The sequence below is a fragment of the Muntiacus reevesi genome, chromosome 13 (assembly GCF_963930625.1).
Source record: "Muntiacus reevesi chromosome 13, mMunRee1.1, whole genome shotgun sequence".
Lineage (NCBI taxonomy): Eukaryota > Metazoa > Chordata > Mammalia > Artiodactyla > Cervidae > Muntiacus > Muntiacus reevesi.
Genome location: NC_089261.1, coordinates 1,467,870 through 1,493,625, shown reverse-complemented (window position 1 = coordinate 1,493,625; position 25,756 = coordinate 1,467,870). Strand labels below are relative to the sequence as shown.

Here is a 25,756-nt window from a genome sequence, read left to right as displayed (position 1 = left end):
AGTTACTCTGCATTCCTGTTCTCTCAGTACAAAGAATACCCCAGATCTCTAACAGAATGAGCCAACATAATGCACGTGCAGAGAAGCAATAACCGTCCTGGCAGTGAGAATCAGCCCCTTTACAGGTCTCCACGGTGATCACGCTTTCCAAATTATCCAGCACAGTCCTAGGTTCAAATATTTGTTGTGACATTGTACATAAATCAGCAGACAGCCCAGAAACTCCAATATCAGGATCTAAATATATTTCCCAGGATATCTCAAAATGCCTTATCAGAAGAGAAGACTCAACGTTTCTTTCAGAAAGTAAGGGCATTCTATGCACCTGTAAGAGTCACGAGAGGAACCTCCCCCCTAAGCGGAGCACACTGGACTCCACAGCTTGGAGGACTTGGAATAGCAGAGCACACAGCACTGAGGCCAGAACAAGCCCTCAACGCAGCTCTATTAGCAGAGCCGGAAAGATCGTGTCTGGAGAGACACGCTGGCCAGGTCTGGGCAGAGAAAGTAACACAACCAACAGAAGTGAAAGCCTGCTGTGGATGCAAGGGCCTTTACATACAGTGAGGCTGAGCACAGAGGTTGGTCTGTTTCAGGAAGGTTTCTACACACTATTAAAAATAAAGGGAAACTTACAGAGTAACCTTTTGGAAGAGAAAAGGTTCCTTCCAACAGCCTCAACGACCACTTCACCCAGACTGTGCTCAAACGCTCCAGATTCATCTTGCCCGACCTGACACAAACTGTACCAGCTGGTCCGGTTGCAGGAGCAGTGAGACAGAGCGAAGGGCCCCGCCCCACCTCCCCTTGACAAGGCCTCAGAGCAGACAGAGCGCTCTGACCAACGCCACACTCCACAAACAGAGCACACGGGACCTATGGCTCCTCTCCAGCCTTCAACCAACTTCTCGGCTAGTCCGTCCAGAAAACGCCGTGCCTGGTGATCAGATCACCGTCTGCTTGCTCCCAAGCTTGCAGTCTTCTTCCTCCGCACCCCATGAGTGCTCGGCCCACGGCCGACGCTCCCTCGAGTTCGGATCCACCAGCTGCTCGCTCCAGGCTCCCAGAGGACACCAAAACTGACCCAGATAGACGCTTCCCGGAACATACGCAACATGGTTATGCTGACCCCTGCCGATCAGCAGCTCTGCTCCTCCACCTGTACAAGCAAAGAGAATGGCTGGACCTGTCACTAAGCTGATTTTGTAGAAAAATCAAGATCCTAAGAATCTTTCCTTCAGCCTCTCACTTTCCTTTTGTATTACCTTCTCTTTTCCAAGTCTCTTGTCTTGTAAATGGTTCCCCGAAGTTTCTCTGCTCCAAATTCCAGGGCAGCCCTCCTTCCCACACCACTCAGCCCTGCTCCCATTCTCTAAACTTTCCCTAGGTCAGCACAACCCAAGGGACCTTACTACAACAATGAAACTGTTCTGTATCCATCTGTGCTGCCCATGGCTCCTGAGCGCCTGACATCCGCCTAGTGCGACCGTCACTGTCTGTGCCCAGAGGTACAGGCAAGCGAACAACCGCTTCCTCGCACGAGGATGGCTACAAGCGAGGAGACCGCCAGTGACAAACGTCGGCGAGGATGTGGCATGACTGGAGCCCTCACAGGCTGCTGGCAGAAACGTAAACCAGTGTTGCCACTTTGGAACACTGTCTGGCAGTTCCTCAAGTGGTAAACACAGGCCCAGCAATTCCACTACTGACACATAGCCAAGAGAAATGAAAACATTTGTCCACACAGAAACATATGCACAAATGTCCACGGGAACATTATGCATAATGATAAAAAAAAAAAAAAGGAAAAAACCCAAACAACCTCAAAAATTACCAATTAAACCATGACAGAATTCTTTGCTACCATTTAAATAACTTTTTTTTACTTATTAGCACGTATTTGTTTCTTACTGGATATACATTATCATATAGTTCTCTGTTTACATGCTTTCTGCATACAAAATAACTTTTTGTTTCCATTTTAAATGTCCATTAATTGACCATGGATAAACAGAATGTCAGGGCTTCCCAGGTGGCTCAGTGGTAAAGAATCCACCTGCCAATGCAGGAGACGTGGGTTCCATCCCTGATTCGGGAAGATCCCCTGGAGAAGGGAATGGCCACCCACTGCAGTATTCTTGCCTGGGGAACCCCATGGACAGAGGAGCCTGGCGGGCTACGGCCCAGGAGGCCGCAGAGTCGGACACGACCGAGCGCGCGCACTCGCAGAAATGCGGTCTATCCATCCGGTTACCTATTTATTACTTGGGTATAACTGGCACAACATGCATGAGCCTTGAAAACACTGTACCAGCTAAAAGCAGCCAGATCCAAATGAACATGTACTCCGTGACTCCCGCTTAAACAAATTTTCCAGAAAAACCCAATCCAGAGGCAGAAAGCCGTACAGAGGCTGCCTAGGGCTGGGAGACAGAGCACTGCGTGCTAATGGACATAGGCTTCTCTTCGGGATGAAACATTCTAAACTTTGCCTTGTGGTGGTGGTGACCCTGTGCATGTACTAAAAACCACTGAATTCACATCGTTTTCTGGCTGCTCTGTGAGGCTTCCAGAATCTCAGTTCCCCAGCTCAGGGTTTGACCTCAGGCCCTCGGCAGTGAAAGCATGGGGTTCTAAACGCTGAATCGCCAGATAACTCCTAAACTTCACATTTTAGTGGGTGAGCTGTGTGGCACGTGAATTACTTCTGAATACTGCTATTCTGCAGGAAAACCAATGACATCAAACCAGAGCTTCTGGAAAGCAGACCCCAGTGCTGGAAAGCCTGACAAGATAAAGCGGAGGACGGCAGTTGTGCAGGCGTCTGAGGTGACAGAGCGCAGCAGCAACTTTCCGCGTGATGCGACGCGGGCCAGCCCAGGAGACTGGCAGCGTGGAGTCCGGGGCGCTCTCTCGGACCAGCGGTTCTCGCCACCGGGCCTGGATCCCCTCTCTCTAACAAATACGTAAGCACACCTTCACTGCTGAAATGAAATCCGAAGATACCCTCTTTACGACACACATTCTTTCTAAAAATGTCAACATAATGTGCCAACAACATGAAAATGATTTACAATAAAACACACGTGGATTTCGACAAACAACTGTTCAAGCAAGACTACACTAGGAATTGAACAGTCAGACGCCCACAGCTCTGAGCTGAATCACTGTGACAGGTACAGACAGTCCTGACGGCACAAGGTCCTGGCAACTCAGGCACACGCCACCTCCCAGGAATGCTCCCAGTAATGTCGCTTTCTGAAAGGGGAACCACACTTGTGGATGGATATAGCTAATCATCTGTCAACTTAAGTCATGGGGCACCCAGCCATTTTGCCGAAGAGTATTGTGGGTGTGAGGGCATTTCTGATTGAGATCAATAATTGAATTCACCGGGTGGGTGAAGCTTACTGTTCTCCTTAATGTTGGTGGGCCTTACCCAACTAAGGGAAGACGTAAGTAGAACAAAAAGGCTGGAGTTCAATGGAACTCTTCCCCGCTGGCTTGAGGTGGGAAGTTGGTGTTTTCTGCTACCAACTCTCTGGGGGGCCCAGCCTGCCAGCTGCTGGCCTTGGGACGACTCAGCCCCGCCACTGCAGAAGCCGACCCTTTTTAACAAGGCTGCTGCTGTCCTGCTGGTTCTCCCCGCTGCTGGTGCTGGCTCTGTCGCTAAGTCCTGTCCAACTTGTGCGACCCCATGCACAGAGGCGCCTGACAGGCTAGAGTCCATGGGATCCTCCAGGCAAGAATGTTGGAGTGGGTTGCCATTTCCTTCTCCATCTCTCTCCCGAGAACCCTAACATACTTCAAAAAGCGGAAAACAATTTCCCCTCAGTGTCTACAATAATTGCAATCCTGGAAAATTCCACATATATCCAAAAAATATATTTTAAAAAAACTTTCTTTGATGCAATAAGATTCTAGACTCAGTCATAAATTTATTTTTTTCTATCCCCATAAATAATTTAGCAAGATATTCCCAAGTTTCTCAGGTCTCAGGAGGAGTTTTTATATTGCGGGACTGTCAATTCACTATATCTAGAACTCCAGGGCCCCCATCTGTACAATGTCAACAGTGTCCAACCACTGCTGAGACAAGTCAGGGGAAAAAACGGCCAAAATTTTCTAAAATGACCCCTATTAGGGGCAAGGATGCTCCAATACAGGCTGACCAGAGGCCCTGGCCCTCTGCACCAGGCTAAGGAGTGGGGATTGCTGGCCAGGAGCCCAGGTCTGGGGAGCGGCCAGGCGACTGTGAGGTGCACACACATGCAGCACCCCCCACACACGCGCACCACCCCCACACACGCGCATCACCCCCACACACGCGCAGCACTCCACACACACACGCGCAGCACTCCACACACACGCGCAGCACTCCACACACACACGCATCACCCCCACACACACGCAGCACTCCACACACACACGCGCAGCACTCCACACACACACGCGCAGCACCCCCACACACACGCGCAGCACTCCACACACACACGCGCAGCACTCCACACACACACGCGCAGCACCCCCACACACACGCGCAGCACTCCACACACACACGCATCACCCCCACACACACGCGCAGCACTCCACACACACACGCGCAGCACCCCCACACACACGCGCAGCACTCCACACACACACGCGCAGCACTCCACACACACACGCATCACCCCCACACACACGCGCAGCACTCCACACACACACGCGCAGCACCCCCACACACACGCGCAGCACTCCACACACACACGCGCAGCACTCCACACACACACGCGCAGCACTCCCACACACACGCGCAGCACTCCACACACACACGCATCACCCCCACACACACGCGCAGCACTCCACACACACACGCGCAGCACTCCACACACACACGCGCAGCACCCCCACACACACGCGCAGCACTCCACACACACACGCGCAGCACCCCCACACACACGCGCAGCACTCCACACACACACGCGCAGCACTCCACACACACACGCGCAGCACCCCCACACACGCGCAGCACTCCACACACACACGCGCAGCACTCCACACACACACACGCAGCACCCCCACACACGCGCAGCACTCCACACACACACGCGCAGCACTCCACACACACGCGCGCAGCACCCCCACACACGCGCAGCACTCCACACACACACGCGCAGCACTCCACACACACACGCGCAGCACCCCCACACACGCGCAGCACTCCACACACACACGCGCAGCACTCCACACACACACGCGCAGCACCCCCACACACGCGCAGCACTCCACACACACACGCGCAGCACTCCACACACACACGCGCAGCACTCCACACACACACGCGCAGCACTCCACACACACACGCGCAGCACCCCCACACACACGCGCAGCACTCCACACACACACGCGCAGCACTCCACACACACACGCAGCACTCCACACACACGCGCACCACCCCCACACACGTGCATCACCCCCACACACGCGCAGCACTCCACACACACACGCGCAGCACCCCCACACACACGCGCATCACCCCCACACACACGCGCAGCACTCCACACACACACGCGCAGCACCCCCCCACACACGCGCACCACCCCCACACACGCGCATCACCCCCACACACGCGCAGCACTCCACACACACGCGCAGCACTCCACACACACACGCGCAGCACTCCACACACACACGCGCAGCACTCCACACACACACGCGCAGCACCCCCACACACACGCGCAGCACTCCACACACACACGCGCAGCACTCCACACACACACGCAGCACTCCACACACACGCGCACCACCCCCACACACGTGCATCACCCCCACACACGCGCAGCACTCCACACACACACGCGCAGCACCCCCACACACACGCGCATCACCCCCACACACACGCGCAGCACTCCACACACACACGCGCAGCACCCCCCCACACACGCGCACCACCCCCACACACGCGCATCACCCCCACACACGCGCAGCACTCCACACACACGCGCAGCACTCCACACACACACGCGCAGCACTCCACACACACACGCGCAGCACCCCCACACACACGCGCAGCACTCCACACACACACGCGCAGCACCCCCACACACGCGCGCAGCACTCCCACACACACGCGCAGCACTCCCACACACACGCGCAGCACTCCACACACACACGCGCAGCACTCCACACACACACGCGCAGCACCCCCACACACGCGCGCAGCACTCCACACACACACGCGCAGCACCCCCACACACGCGCGCAGCACTCCCACACACACGCGCAGCACTCCACACACACACGCGCAGCACCCCCACACACACGCGCAGCACTCCACACACACACGCGCAGCACCCCCACACACGCGCAGCACTCCACACACACACGCGCAGCACTCCACACACACGCGCAGCACTCCACACACACGCGCAGCACTCCACACACACGCGCAGCACTCCACACACACAGGCAGCACTCCACACACACGCGCAGCACTCCACACACACGCGCAGCACCCCCACACACGCGCAGCACTCCACACACACACGCATCACCCCCACACACGCGCAGCACTCCACACACACACGCATCACCCCCACACACGCGCAGCACTCCACACACACACGCGCAGCACTCCACACACACGCGCAGCACTCCACACACACACGCAGCATCCCCCGCACACACGCGCAGCACCCCCCACACACGCGCAGCACCCTGTCAGGGCCCGAGAGCCGCGCAGAGACCAGGCACCTCCCCGCATAGGGTGTCACCAGCTCCAGCCCAGAGAAGTCAAGTGTGGGGGAATAAAAGCACCTCTCCTCACAGAACAGGATGGATGCTGGGTCTCTGCATGCGCTCAGGACAAGCTCAAATAACAATAATCCACGGGGTGTGTCACTTTTATTTCTCCAGTACTGTTTCTTAAAATAGTAAACATCTCTCAAAAACATCAAAATATGCGCACTGCCCCCACCCGGGAAGACACTGACGCCCCGCGCCCGGCACCGCCCCTGAGGCCCAGAGGCAGGGCGGACAGGGTGACTCCCCGGGCCAGCCTTCTCAGTGACAGCATTCCCCGTCCAAAGCCCGCACCCTGCCCACCAATCCACATGGCCTCCCCGGCAACCACACACAGTGCTTCCTCAGAAACGGGCAACTTTGATCTTAGCGAAGATTGTGCAAGAGATGAATAAAACCTAACAACCTAAAATTACACCCTCAATCTGCCTGTCTAGACTTATCTACTTGTCCTAGGGGTCAGTACTGGTACCCTTGACCCATGTTTTTCATTTTGAAGGTGTAATTAATTACTACGTTATTTAATATAAAAGCTACCTTTCGGAGAGATTTTAGAAAACTTAGTACCAGGTGCTAATCAGTATGTATTATGTTACAACTGTAAACGTAAAAAACAGCCATGATCCTATTAATCTGTAGAGACTTTTTCATTTAAAAGAATTCTTTGCTAGGCAAGGGCAGAGGTACAACTGCTCCCGTTTATAGAAAGGAGCCCGCGCTCAGCCTTGGCGGCCAGACCTCTCACCAGGATGGCCCCGGACAGGACTGACGGCTCCAGGAGCCCGGCCGAAAGCTAATTACACATCCCCAGGCACACAGGAAGTGGGCGCGTCCTCTACAGGTACCAGGAATCGGCAGAGGGAAACAAAGGGCACCCGCCCTGCACAAGCGGCGGATCAAACACCACTTGAAAGTCAAACCTCGGCTCTTAAAAACAGAAAGGATCCTGCAGGCCCCTCCTAGGAGAGCCCACGGGCAGCCACCCCGCCCCCGCAGAGCAGAGGGCGCTGAGCACTGAGGCAGGAGGCAAGGCACTGCTTCCTCAGCGGGCACTGAACACGTGCTCCGTGCAGGACGGGCCCAACACCAGCAATCTGGGCAGGGTCGTAGTCCGGGTGCGGGCTGGGGAAGAATTTCCAGACATGAGCCAGTGAGAGGGAATCAGAGTTTGTTAGAGTGGGAGATGCTGCTGAACGGCAGGCCAGCTCAAGGGAGAACCGACGCTGGCAGGGGTCCTCCGTGCACTTCCACACCCGGCTACAGGGAGCGGGACACAGGTCCTGCGGGCCATTTGCTGATCGGATGAGGCGTGTACACTGGGTGGGCAGACGCCTTCTCCCTGGGGGGTAGGAGGGGAGACAGGCGATACCGGTCCATTAATAGTTACAACACGGCAAAGGGAAGGACAATAGGGTCTGGTTTTTCTGTTCCTGCATTCCAAGACCCTCCTTGGTTTATCTGCTCCTTCCTTGGGTCACCACAGGAAGCAAGTGAAACAAGGCATAAATAAATACACGGACATCCTAAGCTGATTAAGACACAAATACCTACTTTTCCCTGGTGGCTCGACCATAAAGCGTCTGCCTACAATGTGCGAGACCTGGGTTCAATCCCAGGGTCGGGAAGCTCCCTGCCCACCCTTTACAAATCCCACTGAAAGCCTGAGGTTTGTGCATGCGCAGGCGTGGCTGGAGCAGGGAGGGAGGGGCAGGGTGGAGGTGACGACCGCAGGGCCCCTGCAGACCTGAGTCTGTTCAGAACAGAGAAGGGGGCTGAGGGCTGAAGGCGGCGCCGCCCTGACCGTGGTCCTTCCTACAGAGAAACCTGGGGCCGCGCGGGGCAGGCCGAAGGGCGCACGGAGGGGCTCGGGGAGAGGGACTGGAAGGGCCTCGCCGCCCCCGAGCACCATTCCTCCGCCCGAATCCGAGCTCCACACTCGGAGCGCCCTCAGCCCACAGCTCGCCCGGACCTAAGGGCCGGTTCGCACTTCCCTCCTGGGCTGCACCCCCGCCTCCCAGACGCGACAGGACCCGGCCTGCTCCTACCTCCCCCTTCCAGACGCGGGGTCTCGCTTAACTTGAGAAAAAGCCCTGCTTGGCCAGGAGCTACGAGAGGCTCAGGCTCAGTTCACGGGCACCCAATACCACAAGGTCCTTTCACACAAACTCCTGCCAAGCTGCTTTCCTTTTTCCCCCGATAACCTTTTATTGTGAGTCTTTCCAAACACACAGACACTGAAGGAACTGCATAGTAAACACCCCACATTCTCCTTTTCGCAGCTGTGTGACTGATATTCTCAGAAAGATTTATACTTGTTTCTGTTACAACTATCATTTGGTCAAATTCAACCGAAGGTCCAGCCTTTGAGATGTTCTGAAATTCTGAGTTTGACTTGAAACCCATTAGTTCTCCCTGTAAAAAGTGCTGTTTTCAATCTAAGTAATTTGTCCAATCAGGATCCTCACCTAAAATAAAAGGAGGCTCAATTTTAAGGAATCTCCACGGTTATCTCCTGACTCCAAAACCCTTCTAATTTAATGCAATTCTCCCAACTGATGAGGATGTTACAGGGAGAGATCACAGACCCCCACCTCAGGCCTCAAAACAGCACACAGCTCTGGACTTCGAGCTGGGTTCACACTCCGGCTGATTCCTCTCCTATAAAGAGTTGATAAAACCTAATTTACAGAGTTACTATACAAAAGAACACGGGGCAGACCAACAAAGAGAACAAAAATCCCACCATACTTGTTCTAGACGTTATTTCACCAGGGCTCAAAGGTCAGAAAAGTGTAGCAAGAACCCAGGATGGGGACGGCAATTTTTCTCAGTGATTCAGAAACTCCACCCTCCCCAACCATCCACCCATAGAAAACACACTAACCAAGTTTCAGAAATAATGCCGAAAGGACCGGAAGAACTTACCTTAGCTGTCATTGCACTGCGTCAGGAAGGCTCCTCCCTGAGAGGACTGTCCAGCAAACAACTGCGGCCGTCCCTGGTGGGAAGCGCCGCCGGCCGAGCACAGCGCGCGACAGGAGCCCGCGCGGGGCCTCCGCGGGGAGCCACACCAGGACCTCGGCCCTCACCACTGCTCCCTTCGAGCGCCTCTATGCACCTCCTAGTCCCCTCCAGGCAGAACCATTCTCCCGCTACACTCAGCGCACCGGTATTCACAGCTATTTAAATGGAACTGTGGGGACCTCCCGGTGGTCCAGAGGGTAAGACGCTGCACTGTCACTGCAGGGGGCCTGGTTGGTCCTTGGTTGGGGGAACTAAGATCTCACAGGCTGCATGGCTCAGTAAAGAAAAATGGAATTGTTACTTAATTGATAGTGTCTATTGATTTATTTACTTAGGACACACTTCCAGGCTAGAAGCTTCCTAGTTCCCCGACCAGGGATAGAACCCATGCTACCAGCAGCAGGAGCACGGAGTCCTGATCACTGAACCACCAGGAAGTCCCTAAAAAAGATCATTTTTTAAAATCCACTGTGTTATTTAAAAAAACAGTATTCGGAGATTTTCCTGATGGTTCAGTTGGTAAAGAATCTGTCTGCAGTACAGGACACAGGAGATGTGGGTTCAATCCCTGGGTCGGGAAGACCCCTTGGAGAAGGAAATGACAACCCACTCCAGTATTTCTGCCTGGAGGGCTACAGTCCATGGGCTCGCAAAAGTCGGACACGCCTCAGTGACCAAACCACCACCACTGGGAGACTGCCCTCCCTGCAGCGTCTGACGAAATCTGTATCCCGGGGCATGGAAGTGAGCCTCTCTGAAATCTCAGTTTCGTCATCCATAAAATGGGATGGTAATAACACTACCCACCTAACAAGGATTTGGGGAGGATTAAATGAAAGAATGGGCCCACAGTGCCTAGCAGGGTGGCCCACAGCAAGGATGGCACAAATGTGAGCTGTCGTAATTTATAACAACACACTGCATGCCCCAAGTATGACTAACGCCTTATTAAAACAGAAGCAGCAACTCAAAGGACTCTCTGTCAGAGAAACCCTTCATCAGGAATGACTAAAGATTATTTTTACTCACTACTTCATTAAATTACACACTGCGGCACATAGATGTCAACAAACAACACTTGCTTCTGGTTCTTTCCCACTGAAAACTGCGTCAGGAAACACTGAAAGTACATGGCTGGGGGCTCCCTGGAAGGGTGATCAGGAAACCGGACTGAGGCCTCAGGCCCGCCTGCACAGCCCGAGAAAGCCATGCTGACTCTGAGCCTTGCTGGCAAGGCCAGGAGGATGGACCAGGAGCACTGGAAACTCAAACATTCTATCTCACAATTCACACCCTCAGAACCAGGAATCAGAACCAATAAAAAAAAAAAAGGAAACTGCTTTGGTGTTTAAACTATGGTGTGTGGTATTAGCTATGGTGTTTTCACGTTATATATTGATAACACTCCACCAAAATTCAAAAGAAGGTTTCAATCTAAGCAATCTAAATACATTTCTCTCTCTTACTTCACAAGCTCCACATTCAAAATGTAGGAATATTAAAATTTTAAATTAAGAAAAGAAACTTAAAACATTGAGAAGGAATCACTGTCCAGGGAAAATGGAAATTTAGCAAAAACTAAATTGAAGCCTGTGAGCAAATGCTGCTAAATGGATCAAATAACCGATTGATAAAACCATGAGTGCTACAAAATCAAACAAAATGTTGAAAAGAAACTCAATTTGAAATGTTTTAATTAAATAAATCATAATGCAGCAGACTTTCTATTCTGAATTCCTCAACATATACATTTTTAAAATCTTTCTTACTGCGAATTCTGACACACAACCAGAAGCGCATTTAAAGCCGCATATATAAACAAACACAGCCTTGCAGGGACCCCCTGGAAGCCCAGCGGGTGCGGCCCCGAGGCTCCGCAGCCGAGGCCACAGGCTCAGCGGTGCAAGCGTGTCGCGCGGGCTCAGCTGTTTCACGGCGCATGGAATCTCCTCAGACCAGGGATCGAACCCGCCTCCCCTGCGCTGGCGGTGGGTTTTGATCCACTGAGCCACCAGGGAAGTTCCCTCAAGCTCATTTGTAATAGAAGTCAAAGCTGCCATTTACTGTCACCTAAGTCTGGCCTCCCAGGTGGCCCGAGTGGTAAAGAGCCTGCTCGCCAAGGCAGGAGACATGAGAGATGCGGGTCTGACCCCGGGTCAGAAGGTCCCCTGGAGAAGGAAACGGCAGCCCACTCCAGCACTCTTGCCTGGAGAGTCCCGTGGACAGAGGAGCCAGGCGGGCTGCAGTCCATGGGGTCACAGAGAGTCGGACACGCCTGAAGCAACTTGACCCGAACATTACAGAAACTACAGGTGTACCATGTCGTGCTCCACAATTTTTAAAGGTTATGTTGCTGCCGCTCAGTCGCTTCAGTTGTGTCCGACTCTTTGCAACCCCATGTTACAATAAAAATAAACACTTAAAAGACTCACAGAGAGAACAAACCAGTGATTAGCAGTGGGGAGAGGGAAGGGGAAGAGTAGAGAAAACGAAATTTTCTCATTTTTAAGACAGATTTTATTGCATGCCTAAAATTAGGGTGTGACCATTGACTAATGCGCACATTTAATAAGGTGTTCTCCCTGCTCCCGGAAACCAGTGATGCAAACTCTGGCCCTAAGGAAAGACGGCCTTCCGACGGACCTCTCCTCCACCTCCGCCGCTGAGCCCAAGTGTGTGCTCCCCTCCAAACGCTCTCCTGGCCACAGAGGAAGGGAAAGTAAAAAGCAGCCCCTCTCCCATTTCCACCCGCCCCTCACAGCCACCTCCTCTCTGCCTGGCCACGCTGGCGGGGAGGGGTCTGGGGGGCGAATCCACAGGACCACGTACCCAAGTGGACGCTGAAGTCAGCCAGAAGGGGGTGATGGCAAGCAGGGCCAACACAGCTCCACGGGGAAGGCTGGAGAGAAGTCAGATGCCACTGGAATGGGATAAAAGGTTGAGTAGGAGACAAGGATGAAGAACATTTCAGAAATGCGGCTTTGCGAAGGGCAGAGAGTCAGACAGTAACGAGGCGGGTGAGACGCTTTGCTGGTGCTGCTGCTGTTTAAAGCCCAGAGCGGGCTGCCGGGGGAGGGCTGTGCTGCCCAGACCAACATATTTGATTAGAAGCCACCCGACGTGCCTGGAGAAGAGACTGAGGCCAGGGTGATAGGTGAGCAGTCTGCCCGGAGTCTGCACTCTTGTCACTAAAACTCCAACCACTGACGGACGGGACGCGAGAAAAAGGGGGCCAACTAACTGCCAGCAGCAAAAATCCCAAAGTGCGAGTCTGTTTCCCCTCGCTCTGGTCACAGAAAACGTCACTCATACTGATTCACGATTTCTGTCATTCTGCAGGGTTTTAACACAAGGAATATCTGGAAACTAGATGCTCCCTGCATTTTTTCAAACTTAGAACTGTAAGTCTCTTTCTCACTGCTTTGCAAAGAATAACAAAAACAAAAAACAAACAAACCCTAACCTTATACTAAGACCTCTTCAGATCCATTTCTGGAGGCCTTCTCTTTTTTTAATACAAGCTGCTAAAAGACCGTTAAACTACTGCCAATACTTAACATTCCAGATAAGTGACAAGGCTGGAAAAAGACAGGCTAAAAGAATTTCTGGCTATAGTACACAAATGATTTCTCCAGATTTAGTCCAAAACAAATCAGTTCCCAAAGTTCAAACAGCCAGAATGCAAGAAATTTTGAGTCTCCTTTCCCCGCTCAGCCAAGGTTTTTGAATATTTACAAAAAGAAAATGTTTATTCATGACCCTTTCAAACCATGGCTTAATGCTCAGATTTTTGGCAGGCAGTTACAAAATTGCACAATACTGTATTCACAAGATGAACTGTCGGCCATACTTTAATTAGAAATACCAACTCGATATATTTGAACATTTTTAACTCTGAAATACAGAAAGAAACATTTTTTTTTGTAATTCGCTAATTATGCACTAATTATTATTCACTAATAATATTAGTATTATTATACTTTTTTGTAATTCACTAATAATTAAATGTAACAATATAATAAATCCCTTTAAAAAAAGCTAAAAATTTTAGATTTGAGAAATGTTTTGCCAATGGCACAAAGAAAGTCTTTCCAAATTAAGTTAAAATAGATTAAAACTTGAGTTCAGTTTAATAAAAACAAACTCTTTTTTCAGCTCGTGTTTCGCTGATTAGATAAAATGAAAATTCACAGAAAACAGAAAGGATGACTTTTTCTTTGTCCAGGGAGGACACGGCAGTGGCCACCATATGGGCAGTTCCGCCCCCCAGGGGACATTCAGCACTGTTAGCAGACATTGCTGGTTGTCACAGCTGGGATGCTGCGAAAGGTCCCACAATTCAAGGACACCCCTCGCCCCCAAAATCAACAGTGTCAAGGCTGAAAAACTGGCACGAAAAGACTGGTTTAAACCCAGGAGGGAAGGGAGACGCTCATCTCTGTGCAGCAGACCATAAACAGGGTCTCATCTGCACAGACATCCTGTTGAGCTGAGAAAGCCAACCCAACAGAACTGGCTGGAAGAACAGGGAACAATGATGACACAGGCCAGCGACAGCCCTGATTTCCAACCACACTTTCTGGGAAAGGACAGCCGCTCGGAGGCGGCTCTCCCTGGTCTCCCAGAATGAGACGTGAGGAGCCCCAGGGGCTGACCTGGGCCTCCCGTGGCCTCCTCACTCGCTGCTGGGCAGACCCACAGCCCCAGACGGATGGTGAAAAGTCACTACGGTCCAGCCCCCCAACCCCGACACCTCGCCGGCGAGAGTGAAGGCAGGGACTAAATGCTGAGGGCCCATGGCCTGCAGGGACTCCACACACAGTAGGTCACCTCCCCACCCTCACGGGAGGCGCGCAGACCTGAGCCTCCTGCAGACCTGGCCGCCGAGGGCAGGGCGTGAGCGGCGTCGACCAGGCTCCCCACGACGGGCCGCCGTCAGTGTCGGCTGCGGCCGCGGTGAGACGCCGAGCCCCGGCCCCCACGATAGGCCGTGCCCACCCCTCCTGCCAGCCCTGTAACAGCTTCTCCTACGCCAGGAGAGCAGCGCAGCCTGGAGAGCCCCGTGTGCCCCGGCACTCCACGCCACAGCCGCCTCTCCAGTGGGACAGCCTCTCGGGGCATGCCCACTCCCCTGCACACAGGCCAAAGCCCGCCCGGGGTCACCCACCCAGGCCGTGGCCACACTGCGTCCCTGCCCTGAGCCCCGTCCTCCCGCCTGAGACGCCGCCTCCAGCACTGGGACCATAACACACCTCACTGCCCGCCGGCCCGGCAACCTTTGGGACGCACTTGGACTGAAAAGTAGTCGCTCTTCACCCGCAATCTGAGTGCGGTTGGTGTCCTGGAGCTCCCCTGGCCACCCGGGGCCGGGCACACAGGCTCCCCAGCAGGGAGGGAGGCGCCGTCAGCCAGCCTCCACATGGCTCCAGACCCAGAGTCCGAGGCCCCGCGCCAGGGCCCTCCAAGGCCCCAAAACCAGCCCCAGGGCTGGGCCCAGCACCCGCTTCGCACACCGCCCCCCACTAGCCCGTTATTCCCCCAAGTCCCAGGTCTGCCGGGTGAGAAGTCCCCCTCCTTGGAAGCAGTCTCCGAGGACAGGTGCAGCTCAGAGGACCTGGACAGCAGGAAGGCTCGCCTTTGGGCGCCGTCAACACGAGGGCAGCGTGGGCAGGCTTCTCCCGGCCCCACAAGCGAGGTGAGGCAGGGCCAGTGCCAAGCGCATCTTGTACAGACCACACAGAGAGACAGGGGAACCGAATATCCGAGAGACGGAATCAAAGCCAGGACCTGAGGGGCCCGACCCTCCGCTGGAAGGACCTGTGTGGCAGGGGAAATCCTGGAAGCGCTCTCCAGACCCCTGTGACACAGGGCACGGCCCGTCACCACGTCCCGCAACCGCGTGAAGGACTCTGCTCTGGTGCTTATCAGCAGCAGGATGAGGATGCAAGAGGGAAAGAGAGGAAAGCTGAGGCTAGCACTTCCTTCTGAGATCCAAATGTCACGGTGCATACTTCCTTGTGGAACGCTGAGCCGCACCATATACCTCAATCACACTGACCGCTGTTGCCTTTACTGCCTGAGTGATGACTACACGCCAAACACCAAACTCAATCACGTATCAGAAATTCAATGCGACACAACCAATCGCGTTTCAAGAAAACAGAACATGTGAAACGAATCTTTCTTCCGGATACGTCATTCTAATTCTTAACAAGTAAAACTTGAGAACAACGTTACCTGATTTAGCAGACTCTGGACTACTACTAACAGACATCAGGGATGAGAGACATCTTCACAAAGGGCACAGCAGCTCACCCCAAACTCAAGTTGATGGGAAGTTCTTCGGATTCTATTCCTTCAAAACTATTTCTTAGATTCAAAACATTACCCCCAGATGACCAAATCCTGTCTCTGAGAACGCTGCCCACCTAACCTGATTTACTGTAAATGAGTAACGTAACCACTTTAGCTTTAAGAAACAGTCACCCCTTCTAAGGACTTCAGGACACAAAGGAAACAGGTCTCTATGAGAGAGACCGCACGCCAGTGGAGAGCGCTTGGACCGCTCAGGCGGACCTGGGCTCACGCGCAGCCCCGCCGCGTGCTGGCTGCACGCCTCTGGACACAGTACTCGCGTCCGGGAGTCGGCGCTCGCAGCTCTGGTGGAGGCCGCGAGTCCCGCCAGCGGGGCCCTGCAGACTTCCTCCCTGCCCCACAGCGGCGAATCCCTCATCCCGACTGCTTACCTCCTCTTTCCAAACAGCCGTTTCCAAACTTCAAAAGGTCCAGAAGGCAGGAGGAGCACTAGCGAGTGAAAGTTACCCAGCAACAGATTCTGAGGCGGCTAGTCATCAGCGAGGTCCCCACGCCAACCTCAGCAGAGGCTCCCGCCGCGCAGGGCCGGGCTGGGAGGTCACCGGCAGACACAGGTGAACAGGGTCTCCTCGCACTAAGCTGAGTTAGCGAGACCCTCAGACAGGCGCCGCGCTCCAGCTCTTGGGGCCCCAGGGAACAGTGGGGAGCACCACAGGGAACTCTTCGCAGGGGAGTTCGCCGGGCTCACTGTCTCACTGGCCTCTTTCCTGAGGGACTCTCCTTTTCAAGGCAGCCACCCACCCACCCATTCCAGCCTCAGTCGCCTGAAACGTCCCTGGTTCCCTTCTGACAACACAGCAGGGCAAACGTGTCTAAGCTCCAGGCTCCCGACAACAGGGTAGATAAAAGACAAAACAGAAACTGCTGTGCAAATATTAATCAGTTCCTTGACAGGTGACAGGCCTTTTCCCCTTGAGCTCACTACGCTCTGAAGCTTCACCTGCAAAGCAGTTCAGGGATGGAGAACCCTTCTCGGAAGTCACTCTGTGGCCTAGATACAGACATGGCCGTGACTGACCACCCTCTCCTGACCTGCAGAATGCCTTGGCGGGGCAAACACAGCGCCCACGCCATCGGCAATCACGTGCGACGAGGAATGAAACAGCACAGGGACCTTGGGGGGTCAGCTCTGAGGATAATAAACCCTGGGTGAGAAAGGAAACCCTGTGTCAGCCGTTCAGCAGAGACTCTCATACGGTAAGTCCCCTGCCTTCAATTTTTATTTCCAGCTTAAAAAAAATATCCCTACAGAAACAGCATTGGAGAAAAAATGATAAATTCCAAAGTCATACCTGTCATTTTACTTAAAACATGGAAGGAGTGAAGAGAGATTGCATACGTGAGAAAAATGAACCGAAGTCATCAGTAACTACTATCAGATGACCATCCAGTATTTAAGACTTGCCTCTGAAGAGGAGACAGGGCCCGCCAAGTGCTCAGCAGAGGAAGCAGGCAGAGGGAGGCGAGGCGGACCTGTGAGCCCGGGGCACCGCGGCCGGCCCCTGCCCGCCGTCCTGCCACACCCGGCGGCCTTGGTCACCAGGTGGCCCTGCAGCTCTCGGGCAGGTTCTCACACGTGGAGCCGCACACCAGGGCGGCTGTGACCGCCGTTTACTAGGGGACCTGCCAAAGCAGCACAAGATAAATCCAGTCCTCCTTGCACGCGAAAGCTCTTCAGACAATTCAATCACACGGGAAACAATGCCCGACCCCGTCTTCTCTTCTCCAGGCCGAATGGCACTGCGGCTCCTTCACCTCACAGCAGACGCATTCACAGTGAAAAGAACACAGGAGACCTGGGCTCAAAGTCAAGGGTGGCCCTGGCTAACTCTGTGTTCTCAGCCTCATCTGTGAAATAAGGAGAGTAAGTCATGCTAACTACTGTGAAACGTGTTGAGAGGACCCTGTATGACGAAAGGGACACGTGAAATGTAGGGCTTTTCAACCACGCTGCCAGGCATGCTCACTAGGTTTCGCAGTGCTAACAACCCAAACCTCGTATGAACCAAATTAGTTTCATAAACAAAGTGCTGGAACCCAGCCCCACCGAGCACAGGTGTGGTGGGTGTGAGGAGAGCAAGCAGCAGAACCAGGGGAGAGGAGACCCCTGCCCAGAGAGACAGCGCCCCGCTGGTGTCTGTTATACTAGACCTTCAGAAATGTTACTGCAACATAAACTTGCAGGCCGAGTTTTGTTTTGATACTTTTTCAAAATACAAGGCACATTAGTAACTGAACTGCCCCCAAAAACTTCTGCGGGATAATATTTTATTCCTTAGAGTGACATTCTGATTACTCAACAGATGACCAGCATCCCATGATGATGGAGCTGGCCTGTCACCTGGATGGGTAACATGAAGGGTGAGTAACTGCATCTAAATGTGCATTTCTAACTTCATTTCAAAGTAAAATTAAAAAAAAAACAAAATCAGAAGCAAAATATTTATTTTAAGCGGGTAACCCTTAGAGCCGACACGAAGGATGAGTGCAGGCCCAGCTAGGCTGCACGTCCATCCAAAGCTGTCCTCGCTGGAGGGCATGCCCTCAGGCCTAACCATCTCAGAGGATCCAGGCTGTCTTCCCTAGGCATCACCATGGGTAACTTACAGTAGCTTTACTGGGGGGACAGCCTCAGTAATTCAAAGGGCAACATAACAAACACAGAAGGTCCGGGAAGAAAACAAGACTGTGCTGGAGTTTCTGCCATGTCCCCCAAAAGTCCTCTCAGCGGCACCCTCAGAAAGCGCCCCACACCCTTCACCTGGTTCCTGGGGAGGGGTGTCTGTTACTCGGCACCGGAGGTTCAGTCACTCAGTCGTGTCCAACTCTTTTGACCCCATGGACGGCAGCACGCCAGGTTTCCCTATCCATCACCAACTCTCAGTTTGCTCAAACTCATGTCCGTAGAGTCGGTGATGCCATCCAACCATCTCATCCTCTGTCGTCCCCTTCTCCTCCCGCCTTCACTCTTTCCCAGCATCAGGGTCTTTCCCAATGAGTCAGCTCTTCACATCAAGTGGCCAAAGTATTGGAGTACGAGGACTTGGATGCAATTCATAAATGTGCTAACTCGTCACCAACGATTCCAACACCAACTGACTCGTCTGTTGACCTCTCAGATCTCCACAGCCACATTAACCAGTTGGGTCTTTTATTTATTCTTTCCTATTTTTTATTTTACGAAAATGTTTCTACCTTCTCCTTAAAGTAACCTGCAACAACATTTAGGGCCATCTAGCCATATGCGCTCCTCCAAAAGCTGTCACACTCAGACTGCCCTGGTAAAACCCTAGGCTGTGCTTCCTGTCATTTCTTGATGTCCCACCCGCACCCCTACTAGAAAGTAAACTCTAAGAACACAGGGCATCTTGTTTTATTGCCTCAGAGCCTAAACCGGTGCCTGATACATAGCAGCCTCTTACTTTCTGTTGAACTGAATCAATACACAGTATATTTGCACTATGGAATATTATCATAATGAGTCAGAATGGTACGAGCTGATTTGATAGAATTTTCCGGAAGTATCGAGTGGGTAAGAAAAACAAAAAGCAGAAGGACCAAAAATGTCCCATGTTTTTCAAAGCATCCCCTGAACACCCATACACTGATTAGGAAGTGGCATGGGACTGGAGGGGCGGTGCATGGCGCCGCTGTGGAGAACAGCTGGTGATGACTCTGCAGGCTTAACGTCGCTACGACAGGACCCAGCGACTCCAGTCCTAGGTACACATCCAAGACCACAGAATACACCTGTCCACACAGAACCACACGGAGGTTCACAGCAGCATGATCCGTAACAGCCAAAAGCGGATAAACCAGGGACTGCCCTGGTGACCCAGTGGTTAAGACTCTGAGCTGCCAATGCAGGGGGTGCAGGTTCCACCCTCGGCTGCAAACCTCGAAGTGCAGCCAAAAAATAAAAATAAAACTGAAGGAGGCAGGGTTGAAAAACCCAGCAGATGATGTATCACACGAGACAAAGCACACCTGAGGAAGCGGAATGACGTGATGGGGTCTGCAGAAAACGCCGACGCCAGAGGGAGGGAGGAACAAGAAGCCGGGACAGAAGATTTAAGACTGACCTGAAGCATGGGATTCCCTGGCGTCCAGGGGTTAGGACTTGGTGCTTCTACTGCTGGGGGCCCAAGTTCAATCTGTGGTCAGGGAACTAAGATCTGGCAAGCTGTGAGGCCAAGGAAAGACTGAGACAAACCCATCAAGGTTTTTCTGTTCGCTTTTTGTTTTTTAAAAAAAGGTATGCAAGGAGAAAACTCAGTATCTCCTGCTCAAGAACTCTTGGGCCTGGTGAGCACAACCATGACCAGGAGACGCCTGCAGGGAAAGAGAGGAGTGGACTCGGGACACTGGCGTCTCCTGCGCAGAAGGGTCCTTCATGGGAGAAAGGAGTCCAGTTGTGACTGCTGTGGAAAAAAGCAGCTTAACACACTGCCTCAGGACTTCCTAGGGGACAAGGTGTCCCAAGAAAATGGCTGAGTTGGGGCTTTATCCAAGAACATGAGAAGGGAGAGAGGAAGAAAGGGACAACTTTCATTTTAAACAAGTATTTCTTGACAAATTTTAACCCTGTTGCCAGTTTCTTTGCCTGTTTTCTAAACTTAATCATGATCTCTGTTGTGTGTTTTTTTTTAATACACTCAAGTTCTTTTGAAAATGAGTGTAATATGGGTTTTTTGGAGTTTTTTTTAAGAGATGAAGTATTTTTTCCCCTTTATTTTTTTTTCCTTTAACATTCCTGTTTTCCCTGGCTATATGCACAAAAGACAAACTTGATATTTGATATCTTCATTTCTTAAAATTTTACCATTCATCAGATTAAAAAAAAATCACAAGGCAGAAGGAGGGGAAAGGAGACAATATGCAAGTCAAGATGATGCCCACCTCGTTTCTGGTTGATAAAACAGACATTACAGAGTCTCCTCTGTCAAGAAGTTAGATTTGAATTAGACACTAAGACACAATTAAATGGACTCTGCAAGTTGGTGTGCGTGGCTGGAAGGTGTCGCAGGGCTGGCAAGCCCAGTGGACCTCTTGAGGGGCAGGGGCTAAGTGAGCCCTGTCCTCGGAGGCCGGGTCTGAGGGTCTCTGCGCCCTGCTCTGTGTCAGACACCGGGGACCAAACCCTAAGGCGAGGGGGCTGGACAGGCCTGCAGAAGACAGGGCAAGGGAGGCCCTGCAGGCAGAGGACTCTGAGCAGAGTTTTGAAGGAAGAGGTGAAAGAAGACCATTCCAGCAGGAGATGGGGAAAGCCTCAGGGACCAAGAGCGCAACAAGGCTCTGAAGGGGATGCCTGAAGAGAGGCGGGGCCAGGGCTACAGGGGCAGATCTGACTGTGAACACCGGCGGGGGTTGGGGGGGGCATTGAAGGATTTTAAATTGTGCCAGAGGAGGGTCAGTAACTTTGGGCAGATTAACATTTTAGAAAGACAGGCAGGAGCAAACCTCGGGATTTAACCAAAGAAATAAAGACAGGACGACAATGAGGATGTGAGGAAAGGTCAGGAAGAACATCTCTGCCCTCTTTTCCTGGGGACAAATGCCCTGTACAGAGTTCCTGCGTTCTCCCCTGAAACCGGAGCACTCAGAGGCGAGTGAGAGCAGTCTGTCCTCCAAGGCAAAAATGAGTATTTCAAGAATTAGGGATTATAATATTTTAAGACACTTTAAAAATCCATGTCTGATACACATTATACACTGCAGTTTTGTAAGTACAAACAAAATTTACAGTAACTGTAAATCTGTTAAGAGTTTTTAAATCTTTAAAAATTTTTAAGATTTCATGGACACAAAGGTCATCTGTTACACATCCACTTTAAAACAGATGGAGCCAGCCACTTCTCCCATCAGCATAGCCTAATTTCTTGATGGTCATGGTGTTTCACAGCAAAAGACTGGGGCCACAATACTGAAAGATTTCCCAGCTGACAGCGAATCCCCACAGGGGTTCTTTACCTCAGCAGCCAGTCTATTCAATACTAACAATTCCAACCACCAGGAGGAATTCCCCTGCCTGGGCTTACACACACACCCACACACCCACCCCCACCCCCCCTGACTTACACACACACACACACACACCCCTGACATTCACACACACACACACACACACACACACCCCACACCCCCCTGACATACACACAAACACACACACCCACACCCACCCCCCCTGACTTACACACACACACACACACACACACACACCCCTGACATTCACACACACACACACACACCCCACACACACCCCTGACATATACACACACACACACACACACACACCTGACATTTTATATCTGGTAGAAAGGGTGATCAGAAGAGAAGTATCTTTACTACATGACAGAGCCTCCTTGGTTGCCTGTGGCTTGTGACAAATGAATTACCACAAAGTAAAGCCAAACTCATATCTACTCTTAAAAAGTAATCTATGTTTTAATCTTCTTAGCCGCAAAAGCCCCAGGAACTTTTTCCTAAACTCCCTTACTGCAATAGCAAAACAACAGATTCTAGGTTCTCTTTTTTTTCTAAAAATATCTTATTGTGATAAGGGAACGAACCTTGTAGATGCCATTTACAATCCCATATACCACCATTTACTATCACCATCATATCATAAAAGATGTTTTAACATCAAGAAAATGACATTTTTAGAAAGAACAGCCTTTTAGTCGAATAAATTTAGTTTTACAAAAAACTCTCTATACTGTCCTTGTTAAATACACTGAAGCCCACTCAACACTTCGTTTCACAGCCTGACCAAGAGTTTCTGAGGTTTGTTCACACCAACTTTATGACACCACCTCTCCAATCTTTAAGGAAGGACCACAATGTCATGGAATTGGTGAGAAGGCCCAGTTCTACCTCTGGCTGAAGAGGATTAAGTAGGCAAGGAGCCACTGAACATTAAAACCGACAGCTCAGAGTCCTTCCATCTCCACTTCCAAATGCCACCTTTATACATGGTGAAATAAAGCCCAGAAAGGAAAACTGACTAGCCCAAAGCCGCAAAGAGAATTTATCTTGCCTCCTGACACCTTGTCACTTTTCCTCTACTGCATCATAACTATGCATAAGTGAGCCACGTGATTTAAATATGTATATGGTTATACACCAAGTCTTAATGTATTATGAAACCCAACCCTGATAATTATTTTGAACCAAAGCAGTATTATCATCTGAGTCATCTGAAATATGGGCTTCCCAGGTGGCGCTAGCAGTAAAGAATCCTCTTGCCTATGTAGGAGACAGGGGTTCTATTCCTGGGTCTCGAAGATCCCCTGGAGTAGGAAATGGCAACCCACACCAGTATTTTTGCCCGGAAAATTCCACGGACAGAGGAGCCTGGCGGGCTACAGTCCACCAGGTGTGAAGAGTCAGACACGACTGAGCACGCACACATGCATCTGAAATACAAGAGGAACTGGGTCGAGTCAGTTTATAAAGAGAACCTCTGCCTCAGAGAAATCCCATCTCAAGAGGACACAACAGCAGATACACACCCCCAAATCCCAAAAGTTAAGTTTAAAAGAGAAATTCTGATACAGGCCTCACCTTAACCACAACCGCTGTAATCACTTCCCACTCACCATGATGCAGAACTGGACACTCAGGTATCTGGACTGTTGCCACGGTGCGCAGTGATAAAGCTCTACCACGGCACAATATTCAGTCTCACAGAAAATGAAGGTCAAGAAAATCCCTATATACCTAGAATGTGCACAGGCAATTCAAGAGCGTCCTCCAGCTGTCTCCAGTTGAGTCTTTAAAGACTGCTTGGAGTGCAGTCTTCAGAGGAGGAAAGGAGACATCTTCGCAGAGGAAAAAAATTAGTGGACCAGCTATCTCTTTATAGGAAAAAAAAAACCTTACCCAGGTTAATACCCTACTTCTCACACCGTACACTCTTCATCGATGTCTTTACTTAATAAGCTATCCATAAGGTACTGATGTCTGCTGGTATCTACCAAAACCCCAGGCTCTGATTTCATGTCAAGATGCAGCTCCGGGGGTGAAAGCAAACATTATCTGTAGTTTCTTGCATCTCTTGAAAATTTATGAAACATTATCAACGTCTGGAGATGCTTTTAAAAAAAAGAGAGAGACATTTCCCCCATAATCGATACAGGACGACGAATTTATAGTCATTTTCCTCGGGTCCTCGCGTGCTTGCCGGCGAATTACCAAGGGCATCGGCAAACCCAGATTCACTTGCGTTTGATCACAGAGATTCTTCCTTGGTTTTGTTAAGCAGGCCGAAACTATGTGGACACTGATTTCTTTTTCCCAAGTAATCTATCTCAAGGGGAGCTGCCCAGAGACCAACTCTAATGTCTCAAGCGTTAACCACTGAAGCCATACAATGACCGGATTGCGGGAAATGTAAAGATAACCTCGGCAACAACACAAGAGTGTTCACCTTCAACCCGAAGCAATGAACCGGGTACGGAGAATTAAGGACCCTCCGTCCGCCCCGGGCTGACCCCGCCAGCAGAGAGCCGGGCGCAGGTGGGGGTGGAGGGAGGGGGCTCGCGGCCGGCGGAAGCGGAGCCCGCAGGAGGCCCGAGGCCAGGGAGCCAGCCGGGGGATGGGGGGCCAGAGCACCGCCGGCCAGGGGCTGTGGAGCGGTGGCCGCGGCCGCGCCTGGGGCGCGAGGGGAGGGCGCCAGCCGGTGCGCGCGCGAAGCCGGCCCTGCCCCGGGGCGGCCGGGGGCGGGGGGCGAGGCTGCCGGCCAGGCGGCCTCGCGGGAGGCTCCGGGGCCCTGGAGCGGCCGGCGCAGGCGCGCGCCGGGCCGGGGGGCCCGGGAGGGGACGGCGCAGGCGCGGGCCGCCGGGGTCCGCGGGGCCGCCGGGGCCGGGCCGCGCGGGCGGCGCTGAGGCGAAGAGGCGCGCCGGCCGTCGCTCGTGCTGAGGGCGCCCGGAGCAGGCTCTTACCGCGCGCCGCCGCCGCCGCCTCGCTCGCTCGCTGGCTCCGCGGGCTGGGGCCGGGCGGCGAGCTCGCCCGGTGGCGCGGCCCGAATCCGTTGAGTCCGGCCTCAGGGCGGCAGCCAAGCCCGCGGCGCCGTCCGCCCGGCCCAGCCCGGCCCAGCCTCCCTCACGGCTCCCCCGCCCCCGGGCCCGCCTCTCGTCCGTCCCCCAACGGCCGCCGAGGACTGCGCAGGCGCGGCGCGGGCCCCGCCCACACGCGTCGCTGCGCAGGCGCGGGCCGCGCTGCCCTGTTCGCGTCCCCCCACCCCCGGCTGGAATCGCGCAGGCGCTGTACCACCCGACTGGCCTCGGGCAGGCACTGCGCATGCGTCAGGCTTCCCGCGGGCCCTCGGGGTGGTGGATGCTCCTGGCGGCTGTTCAGAGCGTGGCCGAGTGATGCATTAGCGCTCCCCTCATCCCATCCCCAGGCTTGGCTTAGCCCAGAGGTCCAGCCTTCACGCAGCACGTATCTACAGCGTGCCAGGGGCAGTGCTGCGCTTGAGCTGGACGGTGGTGAGGAAAACACAGAAGCCCTGTCTTCCCGCTGCTCCCCGGAGGTCTTGGAAGAGATGGGGATGCAGGTGTTAGAGTAAGCACGA

General features: G+C 52.7%; 1 protein-coding gene across 4 annotated transcripts in view; it reads right to left on the bottom strand.

The window, feature by feature from the left end:
- SPECC1L (sperm antigen with calponin homology and coiled-coil domains 1 like) overlaps positions 1-25,298 on the bottom strand; it is an 86,681-nt gene extending 61,383 nt beyond the window's left edge. For 2 of the 4 annotated variants that reach the window (XM_065905085.1, XM_065905088.1), the window contains exon 1: positions 25,125-25,298. The gene's annotated coding sequence lies outside the window, so the exon portion shown is untranslated. Of the gene's footprint in view, positions 1-12,636; positions 13,011-23,901; positions 24,708-25,124 lie in introns of those variants that run through there. The other 2 variants (XM_065905086.1, XM_065905087.1) reach the window with 2 other exon arrangements.
- Between the last annotated feature and the right edge of the window lie 458 nt (positions 25,299-25,756).